The sequence below is a fragment of the Macaca thibetana genome, chromosome 3 (assembly GCF_024542745.1).
Source record: "Macaca thibetana thibetana isolate TM-01 chromosome 3, ASM2454274v1, whole genome shotgun sequence".
Lineage (NCBI taxonomy): Eukaryota > Metazoa > Chordata > Mammalia > Primates > Cercopithecidae > Macaca > Macaca thibetana.
The window spans coordinates 154130077-154152839 of NC_065580.1; the positions used below are offsets into that span (position 1 = coordinate 154130077).

The window sequence follows — 22763 nt, forward strand, 5'->3', positions numbered from 1 at the left end:
GGTCTCGATCTCCTGACCTCGTCTCGGCCTCCTGCTCGGATTACAGGCGTGGGCCACCACGCCCAGCCACAACTGGCTGATTTTGTATTTTTAGTAGAGAGGAGGTTTCACCATGTTGGCCAGGCTGGTCTTGATTTCCTGACCTCGTGATCTGCCTGCCTCGGCCTCCCAAAGTGCTGGGATTACGGGTGTGAGTCATTGCGCCCCGTCACCTTGTTCTTTTTTATGGCTGCATCGTGGCCTTTTATTAGTCTTACAAAGGCGGATTCAGCCCCAAACAAGGAGTGGTTTAAATTTAAGGAAGGACTATTATCGTCCTTGCTTCAAAGTTAAACTGTACATTCCTCCCATGGTTAGCCTGGTCCAGGAATGAGGGAGGACAGCCAGCCAGCCCATGAGGCAGGAAGCAAGATGGAGTTAGCCATGCTAGACTTTCTTCAACCTCCTCATTTTTACAAAGTCAGTTTCATGACATTGGGTCAGCCGCAACTCTGAAAACACATTTTGTCATTGCTGCTATTCTGTTGGCAATACTAACATTCCTGTGAGGAGAATTTTTAGCAAACACCGTCTCCCACGAAGACACCTTGGATGTCTGGGGTTTTCTCCCGACAAGCCTGCGCGTGGGGCACCTTGGGCAGTTGGGGGAGTATTGGGAGATACCTCAGCACCCTCAGGCTCCCTCAGGGGTGAGGCTTTCCGAGTGGCTCCTAGAGGAGACAAGACTGATTTGGGGGTGTCTTGGGTCCTCTGTAGTGCTACTGGCAAGCTGCTGTATAACAAAGCATTTCGCTGGTCTTTGTCCTGGTTCCTGGAAGGAAGCCTCTAAATACTTGGAATCTGTGGTGTGATCAGTGTCCTTGTTACTCAGCATTGATGCTAAGGAGGTGACTCATGGTGGACCCTCGGTTCCGGGGTTCATGATGGGCCCGTCATGCAGGAAAGAACCACTATGTCAGTGGAGGACTGATGTTTTCAGCCGCAAGACATCAGCGGACTTCCTGACCTCCCAGGAGAGGAGGGGCTGGAGACTGAGTTCACCCAGGTGGCCAGTGATTCCATTCATCATGTTGTGGTATGAGCCCCGATAAACTACAGCTCATAGATGAGCTTCCTGGTTGGTGACTGTATTTTTTTTTTTTTTTTTTTTTTGGACGACTGCTATTCTCAGTCCGCCTGTTTTCTCCTGCATGCTGGGACTACAGGCGCCCGCCAGCTCGCCCGGCTAGTTTTTTGTATTAAGACATTTCACCCAATCTCCTGACCGAGCAAAGTGCTGGGATTACAAAACAAAAAGGTTTTCATGATGCTGACTCACAGTTTAATGGACTCACAGTTCCACATGGCTGAGAGGCCTCACAATCATGGTGGAAGGGGGAAGACATGTCCCACAGGGCGGCAAACAAGAGAAGAGAGCTTGTACAGGGAAACTCCCCTTTACAAAACCTTCAGATCTTATGAGACTTATTCATTATCAAGAAAATAACATGGGAAAGAACCACTCCCACGATTCAATTACCTCCCACAATACATGGGAGGTATTAAATTGTAACTCCCATGTATTGTGGGATTCAAGGTCCCTCCCACAATACATGGGAGTTACAATTTAAGATGAGATTTGGGTGAGGTCACAGCTAAACCATATCAGTGACTGTTACTCCTACAGCCACCCTCAGCTCCCATCACGGTGTCCAGGGGTCCTCGGGTCCTCTCTCTGTGGCCACACAGGCTGTGTGAATTCCCAAGCCAGTCTTTAAGCAGAGACAGGAGGCTCGTCCCTGTGCCAGGGATGGGCTGTTAGCCCAAGTGTATCTCCTTGTGTTAGCACTGTTATTGATTTATGTTTAAAACAGTCGTACTACATTTTATTAAATAACACACACTGTTAAAAGTTCAGCTATAGAAGCTGTTAAAATAAAATCCTTAGGCCAGACTCGGTGGCTCATGCCTGTAATTCCAGTAACTTGGGAGGCCAAGGTGGTTGGATCATTTGTGGTCCTGAGTTCAAGACCAGCACAGCCAACATGGTGAAACTCTGTCTCTACTAAAAATACAAAAAAAAAGAAAAAAAAAAAAAATGGCCAGGCGCAGTGACTCACACCTGAAATCCCAGCACTTTGAGAGGCCAAGGCAGGTGGATCACCTGAGGTCGGGAGTTTGAGACCAGTTTGGCCAACATGGAGAAGCCCTGTCTCTACTAAGAAATACAAAATTAGCTGGGCATGGTGGTGCATGCCTGTAACCCCAACTACTCGGAGGGCTGAGGCAGGAGAATCACTTGAACCCAGGAGGCAGGAGTTGCGGTCAGCCGAGATTGCGCCATTCACTCCAGCCTGGGCAAAAAGAGTGAAATTCTGTCGCCAAAAAAAAAAAAAAAAAGACGGGGCGTGGTGGCATACGCTTGTAGTCCCAGCTACTTGGGAGGCTGATATAGAAGAATCAGTTGAACCTGGGGGCAGATGTTGCAGTGAGCTGAGATCGCGCCACTGCACTCCAGCCTGGGTGACAGAGTGAGACCCTGTCTCAAAAAAAAAAAAAAAAAAAAAAAAGTTAAATGTAACAGAATTTAGTTTGAGTTAAGAATCGGGGGCACCCAGAACTGGACATGTTCAGAGTGACTCCAGGGCTGCCGTGTGGTCAGGCAAGATTTGTGGACGAGAGAAGGAAAGTGGAAGGAAAGTGGCACACAGGAAACAGAAGTGAGGCACAGAACCAGCCAGTAGGCCAGGCGCGGTGGCTCATGCCTGGAATCCCAACACTATGGGAGGCTGAGCCTGGACAACACAGTGAGACCCCCACCTCTTAGAAAAAAAAAAAAGAGAGGCTGGGCGCGGTGGCTCAAGCCTGTAATCCCAGCACTTTGGGAGGCCGAGACGGGCAGATCACAAGGTCAGGAGATCGAGACCATCCTGGCTAACATGGTGAAACCCCGTCTCTACTAAAAATACAAAAAACTAGCCGGGCGAGGTGGTGGGCGCCTGTAGTCCCAGCTACTCGGGAGGCTGAGGCAGGAGAATGGCGTAAACCCGGGAGGCGGAGCTTGCAGTGAGCTGAGATCCGGCCACTGCACTCCAGCCTGGGCGACAGAGCGAGACTCCGTCTCAAAAAAAAAAAAAAAAAAAAAAAAAAAGAGCCAAATTGGTTACAGCTACAACTGGCATCTGCCTTATTGAAATACGGTTTGAACAGCTGAGGGCTGAGGGCTGAACAGCTGAGGGCTGAGGGCTGAGGCTTGGTAATCAGTGCAAGAGTAGGTTGTAGTCTGCACACTCATCAGGTAGGTAACGGTTCACTGTGTGTGGAGAAACCTTTAGTTAGAACTAAAAATATGTAGCTGGGCATGGTGGCTCATGCCTGTAATCCCAGGACTTTGCGAGGCTGAGGCAGGCGGATCAGGAGGTCAAGAGTTCGAAACCAGCCTGACCAACATAGTGAAACCACATCTCTATTAAAAATACAAACATTAGCTGGGTGTGGTGGCAGGCGCCTGTAATCCCAGCTACTTGGGAGGCTGGGGCAGGAGCATCGCTTGAACCTGGGAGGCGGAGGTTGCAGTGAGCCGAGATCACACCACTGCATTTCAGCCTGGGTGACAGGGCGAGACTCCATCTCAAAAAAAAAAAAAAAAAAAAGAAAGAGAACTTAAAATATGTAAGAATGCAGCTGGCTGGACGTGGTGGCTCATGCCTGTAATGCCAGCACTTTCGGAGGCTGAGGCAGGTGGATTATCAGCCTGACCAACATGGAGAAATCCCATCTCTACTAAAAATACAAAATTAGACTGGGCGCCATGGCTCAAAAAAATTAGCCAGGTGTGGTGGCACATGCCTGTAATCCCAGCTGCTCTGGAGGCTGAGGCAGGAGAATCGCTTGAACCTGGGAGGTGGAGGTTGCAGTGAGCCGAGATTGCACCATTGCACTCCAGCCTGGGCAACAAGAGCAAAACTCAGTCTCAAAAAAAAAAAAGAAAAAAAAAGAATGCAGCATTAGGTTAAACCTAATTTAACAAAGCAAATAAAGAAAAAACAAAGAAGCAGCCGGGAATGGTGGCTCATGTCTATAAACCCAGCACTTTGGGAGGCCAAGGCAGGTGGATCACCTGAGGTCAGGAGTTCGAGACCAGCCTGGCCAATATGGTGAAACCCCATCTCTACTAAAAATACAAAAAAATTAGCCAGGTGTGGTGATACATGCTTGTAATCCCAGCTACTCGGGAGGCTGAGGCAGGAGAACTGCTTGAACCCGGAGGCAGATGTTGCGGTGAGCTGAGAATACACCACTGTACTCCAGCCTGGGCAACAGAGTGAGACTCCCTCTCAAAAAAAAAAACACACACACAAAAAAACAGAGAAGCTAATAAATGAAAATACCCTTAGTGTCCTCAGAGGCAACACAACAGCTGCCCCTAGAAAGGGGGTGCAGTCCACTCTCTTTTTTTTAAGATGGAGTCTCACTCAGTCATGCAGGCTGGAGTGAAGTAGCATGATCTTGGCTCACTGCAACCTCTGCCTCCCAGTTCAAGTGATTCTACTGCCTCAGCATCCCAAGTAGCTGGAACTACAGACATGTGTCACCACACCCAGCTAATTTTTCTGTATTTTTAATAGAGACAGGTTTTGCCATGTTGGTCAGGCAGGTCTTGAACTCCCGACCTCAAATGATCCGCCTGCCTCAGCCTCCCAAAGTTTGGGATTACAAGTATGAGCCACCGCACCTGCCTCTGCCCACTTCTTAGAGAAGAGCCCCTGTTTTGTGGAGGAGTTCACAGAGCTGTCCTGGTTCCCAGAGAAGCTGAAGCAATGCCGGTGCTTTCTATGTCTGCCTCCCCCTCCTGCCTCCTGGCGGAGGCTCCCAGGAAAGTGAGGCCAGGGATTTATGCTGGGCCTACCTGGGTGCAGCTCCCTCCATTCACCTACCATCCTGGGTTGGGGTAACTGCTCCCCCGGTCCTGCATTTTGTGGGCTCCCAGCTGCTGCTAACCCCAGGGACCCGGCAAGATCCCTTGGCCCTGGCTTGGAGACAGTGCCTTGCTAAAGTGCCCTCCGAGGGACCGGTCTGCAGGTACATTCAGTATCCCATTGGCCCCTCAACCCACAGTAATGGGGAGGGGGCAGGAGGCAGCCCCACCCCTGCCCAGCATTGACACTTGTCACAGAGATGACTAATGCCAGGTGGATGGGGACAGGGCGAGTGGAAGTCTCCTAGGAGAGAAGGCAGAGGCGAGGTTCCCTTGGCCAGGCAGGCCATCTGCGCCATGGGCCCTTGGCATGACGTACATCCTGGGGAACACAGAGGCCCGAGGTCTCCAAAGTTTAAAAATCAATCTTGCCAGGCATGATGGCTCACGCCTGTAATCCCAGCACTTTTGGGAGGCCCAGGCAGGTGGATCACCTGAGGTCAGGTGTTCGAGACCAGCCTGACCAACATGGAGAACCCCTATCTCTACTAAAAATGCAAAACTTACCCAGGTGTGGTGGCACAAGCCTGTAATCCCAGCTACTCAGGAGGCTGAGGCAGGAAAATCGCTTGAACTTGGGAGGTAGAGATTGCAATGAGCCGAGATCGCGCCACTGCACTCCAGCCTGGGCAACAAGAGCGAAACTCTGTCTCAAAAAAAAAAAAAAAAAAAAAATATATATATATATATATCAACCTTATACCCAAAGGATTATACATAAATCATTTTACTATAAAGACACATGAACACATATGTTTATTGCAACACTAGTCACAATAGCAAAGACTTGGAACCAACCCAAATGCCCATCAATGATAGACTGGATAAAGAAAATGTGGCATACATACACCGTAGAATACTATGCAGCCATAAAAAACAATGAGTTCATGTCCTTTGCAGGGACATGGATGAAGCTGGAAACCATCATTCTCAGCAAACTAACACAGGAACAGAAAACCAAACACCGCATGTTCTCACTCATAAGTGGGAGCTGAACAACGAGAACATATGGGCACAGGCAGGGGAACATCATACACTGGGTCCTATCAGGGTTGGGGGGCAAGAAGAGGGATAGCATTAGGAGAAATATCTAATTTTTGGTGGGTGCAGCGGACCACCATGGCACGTGTATACCTATGTAACAAACCTGCACGTTCTGCACATGTAGCCCAGAACTTAAAGTATAATAATAATAATAATAATGATAATAAATAATAAATCAACCTCCTGAACCATGTGCGGTGGCTCATGCCTGTAACGAGAGCACTTTGGGAGGCTGAGGTGGGCAGATTGTGTGAGTCCAGGAGTTCAAGACCAGCCTGGGCAACATAGCGAAACCCTGTCTCTAGAAAAAATAAAAAAATAGGCTGGGTGCGGTGGCTCAAGCCTGTTATCCCAGCACTTTGGGAGGCCGAGATGGGTGGATCACGAGGTCAAGAGATTGAGACCATCCTGGCTAACATGGTGAAACCCTGTCTCTACTAAAAATACAAAAAAAAAAAAAAACTAGCCGGGCGAGGTGGTGGGCGCCTGTAGTCCCAGCTGCTCGGGAGGCTGAGGCAGAAGAATGGTGTAAACCCGGGAGGCGGAGCTTGCAGTGAGCTGAGATCCGGCCGCCGCACTCCAGGCTGGGCGACAGAGCGAGACTCCGTCTCAAAAAATAAATAAATAAAAATAAAAATAAAAAAATAGAAAAATAAAAAAAATTAGCCGGGCGTAATGGCGCATGCCTGTGGTCCCAGCTACTCTGGAGGCTGATGTGGGCAGATCATTTGAGCCCAGGAGGCAGAGGTTGCAGTGAGTCATGATCTTGCCACTGCACCGCAGCCCGGGCAACAGAATGAGACCTTGTCTTAAAAAAAAAAAAAAAGAAAAAATCACCTTTGTGATGGGACATCATGGCAAGCATTGGAGAGAAGCCAGGCGGTTCCCTATTTCCTGACCTGGCCTGAAGATAACCTGAAGATAACGGGGTTTCACCGTGTTAGCCAGGATGGTCTCGATCTCCTGACCTCGTGATCCGCTCGCCTTGGCCTCCCAAAGTGCTGGGATTACAGGCGTCAGCCACCGCGCCCGGCAGCATCGTTCTCTCACACTCTCAGCACCCTGAGGGTTTCCACTTCTCTTCTGTCCCTTCGGTGAATGCTCTATTGATGATTCTTCTTGTAAAACTGAACACCTTGGGTGGCTCTTCCACTCAGTCCAGCTTGAGCCACACTGCCTAGAGGTCAGGGTGATCCTGGGACGCCACAAGGGTGGTGAAGGGACCCTTATATTACAGGAAAGGGGTCCAGATCCAGACCCCAAGAAAGGGTTCTTAGATCTCGCGCAAAAAATTCAGGGCCAGTCAGTAAAGTGAAACCAAGTTTATTAAGAAAGTGAAGGAATAAGGGAATGAATGGCTACTCCAAAGATGGAATAGGAATAGGACTAGGAGCCGGGCGTGGTGGCTCAAGCCTGTAATCCCAGCACTTTGGGAGGCCGAGACGGGCGGATCACGAGGTCAGGAGATCGAGACCATCCTGGCTAACACGGTGAAACCCCGTCTCTACTAAAAAATACAAAAAAAAACTAGCCGGGCGAGGTGGCGGGCGCCTGTAGTCCCGGCTACTCGGGAGGCTGAGGCAGGAGAATGGCGGGAACCCGGGAGGTGGAGCTTGCAGTGAGCTGAGATCCGGCCACAGCACTCCAGCCTGGGTGACAGAGCGAGACTCCGTCTCAAAAAAAAAAAAAAAAAAAAAAAGGAATAGGACTAGGAAATGGCACGTAGTGCTACTAGATAGTCAAAGTTTCAGATTTTTGAATTTATTGTTGGAGTTGGGGTATCATTAGAAAAAAATACCAAAAGAGACGGTTAGCAGTGCAGTTGCAGACATGTTAGGTTAATATATAATGTATGAGTCTGTGTAATGGATAGTTTTTATTCATCATAAAATTTTCAAATGACTCGCAGATGTGCGGCCCTTGCAGCTGTTCTTCCCTCGCTAACGGCGTTAGGCTCTGACTCAGAGAGGAGTTTTGTGCCAAGGAATTCTGGCAGCGTCTACAGTCCTTGTGATATTCCCAGTGAGGAAATCGTTCATTGTGAGCAGGGGCGATGGTGACAAGAGGATCCAGGCGGATTGGGAAGGAGTCCAGGAAGAAAGAAGACTGGGCCCTGGGCACGTGAAATCTATCGGCCTCAAAATTCTTACCTTTCTTTAAATCTTTCTATTTACAAAGTCTTGTTTTTGTTTTTGTTTGAGATGGAGTTTCATTCTGTCGCCCAGGCTGGAGTGCAATGGCACCATCTTGGCTCACCACAACCTCCGCCTCCCGGCTTCAAGTGATTCTCCTGCCTCAGGCTCCCGAGTAGCTGAGATTACAGGCGTGCGCCACTACACCTGGCTAATTTTGTATTTTTAGTAGAGATGGGGTTTCTCCATGTTGGTCAGGCTGGTCTCGAACTCCCGACCTCAGGCGATCTGCCAGCCTTGGCCTCCCAAAGTGCTGGGATTACGGGCGTGAGCTGCCACGCCCAACCCTGTTTTTGTTTTTTGACACGGAGTCTCCCTCTGTCACCCAGGCTGGAGTACAGTGGCATGATCCCTGCTCACTGCAGCTTCCACCTCCCAGGTTCAAGGGATTCTCCTGCCTCAGCCTCCCGAGTAGCTGGGATTACAGGTGCCCACTACAACCTTTAGTAGAGATAGGATTTCACCATGTTGGCCAGGCTGGTCTCAAGCTCCTGACCTGAGATGATCCACCTGCCTTGGCCTCCCAAGGTGCTGATATGACATGTGTGAGCCACCGCACCCAGCCCAAAGTCTGTTTTCCTTGGTGGGGGTTGGGGGTCGGGGAGCAAATCAGAGTGGCCTATGCACAAAAGGCTGAGAACAGAACTGTGATTTGGAGAGGGAATTCTCCAGCCAGGGTGTCATAAAGCCGCTCACCTGCTCGTGTGAGAGTGTTTGAGTGTCAGAGGCGTGTGAACCAGAGCACCTCAATCTTGAACAGGGGCTGGGTAAAGTGAGGCTGAGACTTCCCGGGGCTGCATTCCCAGACGGTTAAGGCATTCTAAGTCACAAGATAAGATAGGAGGCTGGCACAAGATATAGGTCATAAAGACCTTGCTGATAAAACAGGTTGCAGTAAAGAAGCCAGCTAAGGCTGGGCGCGGTGGCTCATGCCTGTAATCCCAGCACTTTGGGAGGCCGAGGCAGGCGGATCATCTGAGGTCAGGAGTTCGAGACCAGCCTGACCAACATGGAGAAACCCCATCTGTACTAAAAAATACAAAATTAGCCGAATGTGGTGGCACATGCCTGTAGTCCCAGCTACTCGGGAGACTGAAGCAGGAGAATCACTTGACCCCAGGAGGTGGAGGTTGTGGTGGGCCGAGGTCCCACCATTGCACTCTAGCCTGGGCATCAAGAGCGAAACTCCATCACACACAGACACACACACACACAGAGTTATAGGTAGGACAATTTCCAGGTATGGTTGTTTTGCAATCAGGGCATCTCAGCGGGTCTGCCAAACAGGAGGTTTATCTCTGTGCCTGGATGGTTTCACTACTCATTCATGAGACAAAGAGCGAGAAGGTAGAGGGTCTGGGTGTGGCTTTGTCACAGGTAAACACTGGCACCAGACAGGCACAGGCACGGTGGCTCATGCTTATAATCCTAGCACTGTGGAAGGTCGAGGCAGGAGGATCCGTTGAGCCCAGGCATTTGAGACCAGCCTGTACAACATGGTGAGACCCCATCTCTACAAAAATTTAAAAATTAACCAGGCATGGTGGTGCCTGCCTGTAATTCCAGCTACTCTGGAGGCTGAGGTGGGAGAATCGACCGAGTCCAGGAGGCGGAACTTGCAGTGAGCCATGATTGCACTACTGCACTCCAGCCTGGGCAACAGGGCAAGACCTTGTCTCAAAAACAAAAACAAAACATAGTATATAATGAATTCCTCTTCAAAGGTGTTAGCCTGTAAGTTGTTAAGTACAATGAGTTCTGAGACCCTCTCTAAAGAACCATTGTGGCCGGGCACGGTGGCTCAAGCCTGTAATCCCAGCACTTTGGGAGGCCAAGACGGGCGGATCACGAGGTCAGGAGATCGAGACCAGCCTGGCTAACACGGTGAAACCCCGTCTCTACTAAAAATACAAAAAACTAGCCGGGCCAGGTGGCGGGCGCCTGTAGTCCCAGCTATTTGGGAGGCTGAGGCAGGAGAATGGCGTAAACCTGGGAGGCAGAGCTTGTAGTGAGCTGAGATCCGGCCACTGCACTCCAGCCTGGGTGATAGAGCGAGACTCTGTCTCAAAAAAAAAAAAAAAAAAAAAAAAAACCATTGTATCAGTATGTTCAGCTCCCCCATTCTTTGTTCTTCATTTTAAAATTTAACTTCATCTTTCCCTTCCTCTCCTTGCCCCTACTTTCAGTAAACAATCTCCTCCTATCCTCTATCACCTGCTCCGTCCTGAGTCACCCCTGGTCACCAGCTCTGACATGAGTCATCCTAAGTCACCTGTTCTGCAACCGTCCCTCCCGCCAAACTACTCAGCCCCCCACTCCAGCTAGTACCCCTGCTCTCTTTAAAAGAGCCAATTGGAATTCGCTTAGACGGTGAGGTCCAACCCTAGCCAACAGGGGAACGACACAGCAGTAGGGGCTGCCTGCTTCAGGGATAAGAACCTCTTCCCAGGCTGGGCTCAGTGGCTCACGCCTGTAATCCCAGCACTTTGGGAGGCCGAGGCGGGCAGATTAGGAAATCAGGAGATCCAGACCATGGTGAAATCTCATCTCTACTAAAAAAAAAAATACAAAAAATTAGCCAGGTACGGTGGCAGGGGCCTGTAGTCCCAGCTACTCAGGAGGCTGAGGCAGGAGAATGGCGTGAACCCGGGAGGCGGAGCTTGCAGTGAGGCGAGATCGCGGCATTGCACTCCAGCCTGGGAGATGGAGCGAGACCCCGTCTCAAAAAAAAAAAAAAGAAAAAAGAGAATGATGCACTTAACTAACTGAAAGATTGAAGAAAGTATGAAGAGCATCAAAAGATGCTGCAAAATACACCTTAAAAATACTTCGACCGGGCACGGTGATCACGCCTGCAATCCCAGTACTTTGGGAGGCCGAGGTGGGTGGATCACCTGAGGTTGGGAGTTCGACACCAGCCTGATGAACATGGAGAAATCCCGTCTCTACTAAAAATACTAAAACAATTAGCTGGGCGTGGTGGCACATACCTGTAATCCCAGCTACTCGGGAGGCTGAGGCAGGAGAATTGATTGAACTCGGGAGGCAGAGGTTGCAGTGAGTGCCATTGTACTCCAACCTGGGCAACAAGAGCAAAATTTCGTCTCAAAAAACAAAAAACAAAAAGCAAAAAAACTTCAAGCCCCATGAGCTGGCTTAGGCTGACCTCTGCAAGTAGATGCCTTAGTTTGCAACTCTGGTGACACAATCAGGATTTTTAAAGTGCTCGGTGGCACAAGGAAAAGGGAGGAAGGGTGGAAACTAAAGCCATGAGAAAGACAAGGGCCTTGGCCGGGCGCGGTGGCTCACGCCTGAAATCTCAGCACTTTGGGAAGCTGAGTTGGGAAGATCACTTGTGGTCAAGAGTTTGTGACCAGTCTGGCCAACATGGTGAAACCCCGTCTCTACCAACAAATACAAAAATGAGCTGGGCGTGGTGGTGCACGCCTGTGGTCCCATCTACTTGGGAGGCTGAGGTGGGAGAATCGCTTGAACCTGGGAGGTGGAGGTTGCAGTGAGCCAAGGTCATGCCACTGCACTCCAGCCTGGGGGACAGAGTGAGACCCTGTCTCAAAAAAAAAAAAAAAAAAAAGACAGACAAGGGCCTGCTTCTAAGTACCACTCAGGCCAAGGAAGGGCTCCTCCATGCAGAGGAGCCTCGCTGAGAGCAGCAGGTTAACATTGCACTTGTGTCCTGCAGAGGCCCCTGGACTCCCCCTTCCCTTTCCTCAGATGGGAACTTTCAGATTCCCAGGGCTTAGGTCAGTTTGCAGAAACGTTTTTTCCCCCTTTCTTTTTTCCATAAACTCCATAAAGATTTTTTTCCTGGAAAATAGCTGTTGGTGCCATGAAACTTTGCCTGCTGCACTAGAACGTCCTTTCCAGAATTTCTCCCTTACTCTGGCAGCAGCGACTTTCCATATGTCCCAGAGAAGACAGTGTTTTACCTTGGCTTCCTCTCATTGGCTCAGAGCCGAGGATGATATATTTTAAGCCGTACATTTAAAAATAAATGTCTTGGCAAGGGTTCTGATGAACTAAAACCATCAAGACATACTTGTGAGCCTAGGCTCCCATCCGTTTGGATTTCATAAGATTTCAAAGCCAGTGCTGGAAAGAGAAAAAGAAGGCCGGGCGTGGTGGCTCGTGATTGTAATCCCAGCACTTCGGGAGGCAGAGGCGGGAAGATTGCTTGAGCCCAGCAGTTGGAGACCAGCCTGGGCAATACAGCTAGACTCTGTCTCAGCAACAACAAAATTAGTCGGGCATGATGGCACGGGCCTATGGTCCCAGTTACTCGGGAGGCTAAGGCATGTGAACCCTGAAAATTTGAGGCAGGTTTCAGTTAATTTAGAAAGTTTATTTTTCCAAGGTTGAGGACTCACCCGCGACACAGCTTCAGGAGGTCCTGACGGCACGTGCCCAGGGTGGTCGGGGCACAGTTTGGTTTTAGACATTTTGGGGGGCCATGAGACATCAATCAATATAGGTAAGAAGTACACTGGTTTGGTCTGGAAGGCAGGACAACTTGAAGCAAAGGCAGGAAGACTGGAAGCGGGAGGGGGCTTGCAGGTCGCAGGTAGGTGAGAGGGGGAGGCTGCATTCCTCTGAGTTTCTGATTAGCCTTTCCAAAGGAGGCCATCAGATACGCATCTATCTCAGTGAGCAGAGGGGTGACTTTGAATAGAATGGGAGGCAGATTGGCCCTAAGCAGTTCCCAGCTTGACTTTTCCTTTTAGCTTAGTGCTTTGGGGTGGGGGGAGGGGCAAGATGTATCTTCCCTTCACAGGCAGGAGGATCACTGGAGCTCAGGAGTCTGAGACTGTAAGTGAGCTGTGATCCTGCGACTGTACTCCAGCCAGGACGACACGGTGAGACCTCATTTCTAAAAACATAGAAGAAAAAGACTAGTGGGTGCCAGTGTGGAGCAGTAGGCCCTCATCCCTCAGAGCAGTGGGCCTGCTCCCCGCTGGGCTGGCATCATGGGAACAGACAACCCGGTGGCACAGGAAGCTGCTCTGTGACCCTGGGGAGCCTCCAGAAGGATCCCGCCATGCGGATCTGCGGGTCAGGCCTTGACTGACTCAGAAGTACAAAGACGCTTCCCTCTGGTCAGCCACTCTCCCCACGTTTCCAGCAAGACTATGATCCCCTGATGTGTTCTTCCTGCCTGCCGCATAGATAACATCAGGTCACTGAGACTGACTGTGGTATTGCAGTAAGGAAAGAGTTTAACTAACGTGAGGCCAGCCCCATGGGAGGTGGAGTTCCTACTCAAAGCAGTCTCCCCAAAGGCTTGCAGGTTAGCGTTTTTATGGACAATCTGGTAGGCATGGAGCTAGGGAATGGGTGCAGATAAATGGTTGGAGGTGAAATGACAGAGGTATCACCTGGGCACTGTGGCTCATGCTTGCAATCCCAGCTCTTTGGGAGGCTGAGGTGGGAGGATCATTTGAGACCAGGCGTTGGAGACCAGTCTGGGCAACATAGTGAAATCCTTGTCTACAAAAATTAGCCAGGATGGTGGCTCATGCCTGTAACCCCAGCACTTTGGGAGGCTGAAGTGGGTGGATCAACTGAGGTCAAGAGTTTGAGACCAGCCTGGCCAACATGGTGAAACCCCATCTCTACTAAAAATATAAAAATTAGCGGGGCATGTTGGTGCATGCCTGTAAATCCCAGCTACTGGGGGTGCTGAGGCACAAGAATCGCTTGAACCCAGGAGGCAGAGGTTGCAGTGAGCCGAGATCATGCCAGTGCACTCCAACCTGGGCAACAGAGCGAGACTCAATCTCAAAAACAACAACAACAACAACAAAAACACAACAACAGCCGAGCACAGTGGCTCACACCTGTAATTCCAGCAGTTTGGGAGGCCGGGGTGGATCACCTGAGGTTGGGAGTTCTAGACCAGGCTGACCAACATAGAGAAACCCTGTCTCTACTTAAAATACAAAATTAGCCGGGTGTGGTGGCACATGCCTGTAATCCCAGCTATTTGGGAGGCTGAGGCAGGAGAATTGCTTGAACCCGGGAGGTGGAGGTTGCAGTGAGCCGAGATCACGCCACTGCACTCCAACCTGGGCAACAAGAGTGAAACTCCGTCTCAAAAACAACCACCACCACCACAACAACAAAGCAATTAGCCAGGCATGGTGGCACATGCCTGTAGTTCTAGCTACTTGGGAGGCTGAGGTGGGAGGATCACTTGAACCGCAGAGCTGGAGGCTGCTATGAACTGTGATAGTGCCACTGCACTCCAGCACTCCAGCCTGGGGAACAGAGCCAGCCCCTGTCTCAAAAAAAAAAAAAAAAAAAAAAAAAAAAAAAAAGGGAAAAAGAAAAATGTCAGGCCTCTGAGCCCAAGCCAAGCCATCGCATCCCCTGACTGCACGTATACAACCAGATGGCCTGAAGTAACTGAATAATCACAAAAGAAGTGAAAATGCCCTGCCCCGCCTTAACCGATGACATTCCACCACAAAAGAAGTGAAAATGGCCGGCCCTTGCCTTAAGCGATGACATTATCTTGTGCCTGGCTCATCCTGGCTCAAAAAGCTCCCCCACTGAGCACCTTGTGACCCCCACTCCTGCCCGCCAGAGAACAACCCCCCTTTGACTGTAATTTTCCTTTACCTACCCAAATACTATAAAATGGCCCCACCCTTATCTCCCTTCCCTGACTGTCTTTGCTGACTCTCTTTCCGGACTCAGCCCACTTGCACCCAGGTGATTAAAAAGCTTTATTGCTCACACAAAGCCTGTTTGGTGGTCTCTTCACACGGACGTGCATGACATTAGGTTCTACAACAGTGATGTTATCTATTGGAGCAACTGAGGAAGTCACAAATCCAGCCGCCTCTGGTTCCTGGGCAACAAAGCATTACAGGCCCAGTGTAGTGGCTCACGCCTGCAATCCCAACATTTTGGGAGGCCAAGGTGGGAGGATCCTTTGAGCCTAGGAGTTCCAGACCAGCCTGAGCAACACGGCGAAATCCCCATCCTATAAAAAATACAAAAACTTAGCTGGGTGTGGTGGCACACGCCTGTGGTCCCAGCTACTTAGGAGGCTGAGGCAGGAGGATCGCCTGAGCTCAGGCGATGGAGGTTGCAAGTGAGCTAAGTTTATACCACTGCACTCCAGCCTAAGCAACAGAGTGAGACACTGTCTGAAAAAAATTTAAAAAAAAGAAAAGAAAAGGAAAGAAACTACATTCCTGGGCACAGTGGCTCACGTCTGTAATTCCAGTACTTTGGGAGGCAGAGACGGGCAAGTCACGACGTCCGGAGTTCAAGACCAGCCTGGCCAACATAATGAAACCCCGTTACTACTAAAAATACAAAAATTAGCCGGGCACGGTGGCATGCACCTGTAGTCCCAGCTACTTGGGAGGCTGAGGCAGGAGAATAGCTTGAACCTGGGAGGCGGAGATTGTGGTGAACCAAGATAGTGCCACTGTGCTCCAGCCTGGGTGACAGAGCGAGACTTTGTCTCAAAAGGAAAAAAAGAAAGAAAGAAAGAAAGAAATTACACCTACATTTATTCAGGCCTGTCCCATAATATTATTCTTGTGGCCTTTCATTAGTCTTTGAAAGGCAACTTTTGGTCCCTGAGCAAGGAGGGTGTTAGTGTCAGGAAGGGACTATTAACATCCTTGATTTCAAGTTGAATTACAAAAGAAATTCCTCCATGGTTAGCTTGGCCTACACCCAGGAATGAGCAAGAACCGCTAGAGATTCAGAAGCAAGGTGGAGTCTACTCTGTCAGATTTCTCCAACTGTCACCATTTTTCAAAGGCAGTTTCAAGACACCTGTGAAAGGAAAATAAATCTCGGGACCCCCAAATCACTAAGCCAAGGGAAGAGTCAAGCTGGGAACCATGTTAGGAAAACTGCCTTCCATTCTACTCCTAAATAAAATAGGTACAAAGATAAGAAAATATGTATCTCCTTCACAATTTGCTCATAAGGAAATTCCTGTGGACAACCGACAGACAACTCAGTCATCCCTCTGAGGTTCCCCTGAGACAAATGCACATCTGATGGCTTCCTCTGCCCTATTGTTTATGTAAAAATGCAGATTCACTGAACCAGACTCAATTGTGTATTCAGTGGAAGGCTGATCAAGGACTCAAAAGAATGCAACCTTTTGTCTTTTTTTTTTTTTTTTTTTTTTGAGATGGAGTCTCATTCTGTTGTCCAGGCTGGAGTGCAGTGGCGCCATCTCGGCTCACCGCAACCTCCACCTCCCGGGTTCAAGCGATTCTCCTGCCTTGGCCTCCCAAGTAGCTGGGACTACAGGCACCCGACACTACACCTGGCTAATTTTTTATTTTTAGTAGAGATGGGGTTTCACTATGTTGGCCAGGCTGGTCTCAAACTCCTGACCTCAGGTGATCCGCCTACCTCGGCCTCCCAAAGTGCTGGGATTACAGGCGTGAGCCACCATGGCTGCCCTCACACATATTAATTGATGTCTCATGTCTCCCTAACATGTATGAAAGCAAGTGTCCGACCACCTTGGGCACATGTCCTCAGGTCCTCCTGAGGCTGTCACAGGTTCATCTGTAAACTTGGCAAAATAAACTTTCCACATTGGCTGAGAGGTGTCTGGGATGCTTTGGGCTCACACACTGGCTGCCTGTGTCAGTCACTCGACGAGGTGCAGCCGTCCCCAGCTTGTCTATGCCCCTAGATTTGTCCTGCCCCCTGTATTCCCTGGGTGAAAAGATAGCCCAGAACGTTCTGTGCTCTGCTAGGCTTGCACAGAGAGACCTCATCTGGGGACTTCACTCGTGCCCTCCACCCATGCCTAGCGCAATTGTTTAGTCATTTAATCCCTGAATACCTGCTTCACTCATTACAATCATGTTTCTAAATTTGTAGACTTTGTGATACAAAGAACAAGCCAATAAATCGCTTTTGTATTTTAATGTAAATTGTTGGCGAGCAATTTAGTAAGTGCCTCTTTTTTCCTTTACAAACCCACTTGTGGGCGGGCGGGCGTGGTGGCTCATGCCTATAATCCCAGCACTTTGGGAGGCCAAGGCAGGCCGGATCATTTGAGGTCATTTGAGGTCAGGAGTTTGAGACCAGCCTGGCCAACATGGCGAAACCCCATCTCTACAAAAAAAAAATAATAATAATTAGCTAGGCGTAATGGTGTGCACATGTAGTCCCAGGCACTTGGGAGGCCCAGGTACTTGAACCCGGGAGATGGAGGTTGCACTGAGCCAAGATTTCACCACTGCACTCCAGCCTGGGCAATAGAGTTAGACTCTCAGAATTTAAAAAAAAAAAAAAAATCCCACTTGAGGCCAGGCACAATGGCCCACACCTGTAATCCCAGCACTTTGGGAGGCCAAGGCAGATAGATTACTTGAGGCCAGAAGTTTGAGATCATTTTGGGTGTGAACCTGGAAAATCTGAGACAGGTCTCTGTTACATTTAGAAAGTTTATTTTGCCAAGGTTGGGCACGCACCCGTGACAAGTTTATTTTGCCAAGGTCAGCACGCTCCCGGAACATTGCCTCAGGAAGTCCTGATTGAAAGATTCTCCCTGGGGCCTGAAAGCTTGAGGGAATGAATAACTGCTCCTCCTCAGGCCAGTCCTAAAGCACAAACCTGCGCCAGTAGCAAGATAGCAGAGGCAGGAAGAGAGCTGGCTGGAAGATGCACACACTCTGAAGATCAAGAGGGAGGCTGTCCCGGTACTACATAGCAGTCATGTCAGGTTGGGACAATTCCTGTTTACATAGGACTATAAAACCCCTGCTCCGTCCTCACTTGGGGCTGATGCCATTTTTGGCCTCAGGCTGTCTGCACCCAGGCGCTCATTAAAACAGGGTGTTGCCGGGCGCGGTGGCTCACGCCTGTAATCCCTGCACTTTGGGAGGCTGAGGCGGGCGGATCACGAGGTCAGGAGATGGAGACCATCCTGGCTAACACGGTGAAACCCCGTCTCTACTAAAAATACAAAAAATTAGCCGGGCGCGGTGGCAGGCGTCTGTAGTCCCAGCTACTCAGGAGGCTGAGGCAGGAGAATGACGTAAACCCGGGAAGCGGAGCTTGCAGTGAGCCGAGATTGCGCCACTGCACTCCAGCCTGGGCCACAGAGTGAGACTCCGTCTCAAAAAAACAAAAAAGACAAAAAAAAAAAAAAAAAACAGCGTGTTGAGGCCGGGCGCGGTGGCTCAAGCCTGTAATCCCAGCACTTTGGGAGGCCCAGACGGGCGGATCACGATGTCAGGAGATCGAGACCATCCTGGCTAACATGGTGAAACCCCATCTCTACTAAAAAATACAAAAAATCTAGCCCGGCGAGGTGGCAGGCGCCTGTAGTCCCAGCTACTCAGGAGGCTGAGGCAGGAGAATGGCGTAAACCCAGGAGGCGGAGCTTGCAGTGAGCTGAGATCCGGCCACTGCACTCCAGCCTGGGCGACAGAGCGAGACTCCGACTCAAAAAAAAAAAATAAATAAATAAAACAGCGTGTTGCTCCACACCGCCTCGTGTTGTCTGTTGGCGCGTTCTCGGGGTTCCAACCAATGCAAGAGCCTTGCATCCAGTGCTGAGACCCGCGAGGGGCTTCAGTCCACGTCCGCCATGGACCTACCACCCCTCCATCCCGGAGAGCAGGCCACAGCAGCCGGACACAGGAAGCTCCTCAGCCTCTAGTTGCCTCTCTGGGCCTGCACATCGGTCACTGATCTCCCCTACTAGTAAGTTTCCTGGGAGCCCAGTTAACAGGGAAAAATCTGCACGGCCTCTCTTGGTTTCTTCGGCCCCAAAATCCAATGTTGGTCCAAGAAGGCTACAGCATGACCGTGCGTGGTGGCTCATGCCTGTAATCCCAGCACTTTGGGAGGCTGAGGCTGTTGGATCACAGGTCAGGAATTCGAGACCAGCCTGGCCAAGATGGTGAAATCTTGTCTCTACTAAAAATACAAAAACTAGCTGGGCGCAGTGGCAGGCCCCTGTAATCCCAGCTACTTGGGAGGCTGAGGCAGGAGAAGAGCTTGAACCCAGGAGGTGGAGGTTGCAGTGAGCCAAGATCGCGCCACTGCACCCTAGCCTGGGTGACAGAGTAAGACTCTGTCTCAAAAAAAAAAAAAGGCTACAGCATGTGCCAGGCACTCGCTGATCATCTGGTCTTAGGGGGACGCCTCTAAGCCATTTGATCCCGTTCTGGGAATTAAAAAGGCAGTGGTGACAATTGCCCCTTTTATCGTCTCCCTCCGGCTGTCCAGGAAGGTCTGCTTTTCCCTGTTCTCTTGAGCCTACCCTCCGTTATGGGAAATTCCTAGTCTTGCATTCCAAAGGACAGCCCTTTAGGTTGCCTCATGAAAAACCTGCAAACCTTAGGCCTCAGATAAGATACTCCTCTCAGCACCTTGTTCTTTTTTTGCAATTCAGTCTGGCCACAGTACGAATTGAAAAATGGGTTCAAATGGGTCGCAAATAGAACATACGACTTTACAATTTTGACTGACTTAAGGACTTATTGCTGACGATTGGAAAAATGGGGAGAAATTTCTTATATCCAGGCCTTTTTCGCACTCAGATTACAACCCGACCTCTCCAATTCTTGCTCACCTGTTCAAATCCTCCTCCTCCATTCTCGCTGCCCTGATCACCTTTCTCCTCCCAACCCTACCTCTTTTTCCCTGTTACATCCAGCAGACTGCTGTCCACCCGTCCCTGCTCCTACCTCTTCCTCTCAACCGTCTTCTTTAACCCCCCAAGCCTCCTCTTTGTCTTCCCAGCCAGCACCGTCTCCAAGAGTATCCACTTCTTTTCCTACACCATCCTCTCCTCAGGACAATTCTAGCACTGCCTGTACCCATTCTCCTCCCTCGCCGCCCTCTCCTGAGGCCTGCAAACCCACCCCGGCACCTTAGGCTCCTATCTGTCCTCTGCTGCCTATTAACTCAACCCCCCTTCCCCCTTCAAACCCTCAGCAGGAACCACTTCCGGTTTTTCTTTCTCTCCCGCCCTTACTGGTTCAGGCATCATTTTTGGCCCAAGCCCCACCCTTACTTCAGCGTCTGTGCTAGCATGCCCCCTTGGGGAAGTCGCAGGAACTGAAAGTATTGTTAGAGTTCGTGTTCCCTTCTCCCTCACTGATCTCTCTGGAATTCACAAAAGACTTGGTTCATTTCCAGAAGACCCTGCCATAAAATTTTTTGCCATAAAATTTTTATAATATAAAAATTATAGAGTTTCAGTACCTCACCCAGGCTTATGAACTAACTTGGCATGACCTCTATGTCATCCTCTCTTCCACCCTCACCCAGGAAGACTGGGACGTATCTGGACCCTAGCTCAGACACAGGCTGATACAATTATCATCAAGCTCCTGCCCAGCCTACTGGTGCAGAGGTAGTCCCCAGCCAGGACCCCCACTGGGATTATCAAGGTGGGGCCTTTGGACGCTGCCACCGAGACCACGATTGTCTCCTTGCAGGACTCAAAAAGGGTGCCCACAAAGCGGTAAACTATGAAAAACTTTCAGAAATCACCCAGGGTCCTGACAAACACCCAGCCCTTTTTCCTCTCTTGTTTTACTGAAGCCACGAGAAAATATACCAACCTAGACCCAGCTAGCCCAGAAGGAACCACTCTCTTAAATGTTCGGTTCATCTCCCAACCCATCCCTGATATCCGGCACAAGCTTCAGAAGCTTGACATGACCCTCAATTGAATCCCACAATGAGGCCTTCTAAATTTAGCCTTCAAAGTCTTTAACAGTCATTATCAGGAAAGTAAAAGGCAAAAACAGGCAGAGTTTCAAATGGTTGCCTCCGCCATCGGGGCCCTGCAGGCCTGTGGGGCCGCAGCTCCACACAGGAGCTTCCTAGCAATCCACCTCCACCTGGCGCCTGTTTCAAGTGCGGCAATGAAGGCCACTGGTCCAGACAATGCCCAAACCCAGGTAAGCCCACCAGGCTGTGCCCCCTCTGCGGAGGACACCACTGGAAGTTGGACTGTGAGCGGCCCCTGCAAGGACCGCCCCCATCCCTTCCTGAGCTGGCCAACACCTACTCAAGCTCATCAGCCTTGCTGCTGAAGACTGACGGTGCCCTGGAACGGACACCCCGGCAACTACCATCGCTTCATCTGAGCCAAGGGTAACCCTGATGGTGGCAGGAAGCCCAGTATGTTTTTAAAATTAATATCAAATCAACCTACTCTGCTTTACCTAATTTTTCAGGACCCACTGAGTCCTCCCAGGTCTCTGTTGTGGGAATTGAAGGACAAGTCTCCAAACCCCGAGCACCGCCTCCACTTTTCTTCTCACTTCACACCTTTCCCTTCACTCACTCTTAGTCCTGCCCTCATGCCCAACTCCGCTTCTAGGCAGAGACAGCCTTTCAAAACTCTACACCACTTTCCACTTCCATGTTCCCCATAGTACCCAACACATCCACCCAGACCCCTCCAGGCCATCTAACTTTCTTCTACTCCTCCAACCTCCCACCTTAAAACATGTCACCTTTCCTAATCCCCCATCGGTAGTTAACCCCGCTGTTTGAGATACTTCCACACCCTCAGTCGCAAAACACCATACCCCCTTCCGCATTACCCTCAAAAACCCCACCCAGTTCCTATCACAGAAGCAGTATCTGATCCCCCATGCAGCTCTTACAGGCCTAAAGCCTATCATTTCTCGCCTCCTCGCCTGTCAACTACTCTGCCCAACAAACTCCCCTTTTAACACACCAATTCTACCTGTTAAAAAGCCAGATGGAACTTACTGCTTAGTCCAGGACCTCAGGCTCATTAACCAAGCTGTACTCCCAGTATGTCCAGTATTTCCTAACCCATACACTTTACTTTCTGCAATTCCCTCCAATATCACCCATTTTTCTGTCCCAGACCTAAAGGATGCTTTTTTCCCACAATTTCTTTGCACCCTGATTCTCAAGACCTCTTTGCTGTTATGTGGGAAGACCCCAACACCCACCTTTCACATCAGCTCACCTGGTGCGTATACTATCTCAAGGTTTTAGAGACGGCACCCACATTTTTGGACAGGCCCTTGCTCGTGACCTCTGTGCCTTAGCCCTAAAACTGTCCACTCTCCTTGATGATGGGCTCCTGTGTAGCCCCTCTCAGAGACTGCAGCGCCCACACTCTCTCTCTTTTAAACGTACTGGCAGAGCGGGGGTATCGGGTCTCCTCTAAAAAAGCACAAGTATGTACCCCCTCAGTCACCTATCTAGGCCTAGCTCTTACCCCATGAACCTGAGGCCTCACAACTGACCACATATCCCTCCTCCAGTCCCTCCCGCCTCCGCAAACTAAGGAAGAAATTCTCTTTTCTAGGACTAGCAGGATATTTTAGGCTCTGGGTTCCCTCCTTCGCTCTACTTGCCGAACTGTTATACCAAGCTGCTAAAGGCCCTCTCCATGAGCCTTTAAACCCTGCACAGCCTATTACCCAGCCTTTCTGTCTACTCCAGAAGGCTCTCACCTCAGCCCCCGTCCTCACCTTCCCAGACCTCACCAAACCTTTCTTCCTCTATACCGATGAACGGCGTGGAGTTGTGCTACATGTTCTAACCCAGTC

The 22763-nt window shown here is 50.1% G+C and overlaps 1 pseudogene; it reads left to right on the plus strand.

Moving 5' to 3' along the window:
* Nucleotides 1-13507: 13507 nt before the first annotated feature.
* LOC126950956 (transcription factor NF-E4-like) lies at nt 13508-21325 on the plus strand (annotated as a pseudogene).
* Nucleotides 21326-22763: the final 1438 nt, after the last annotated feature.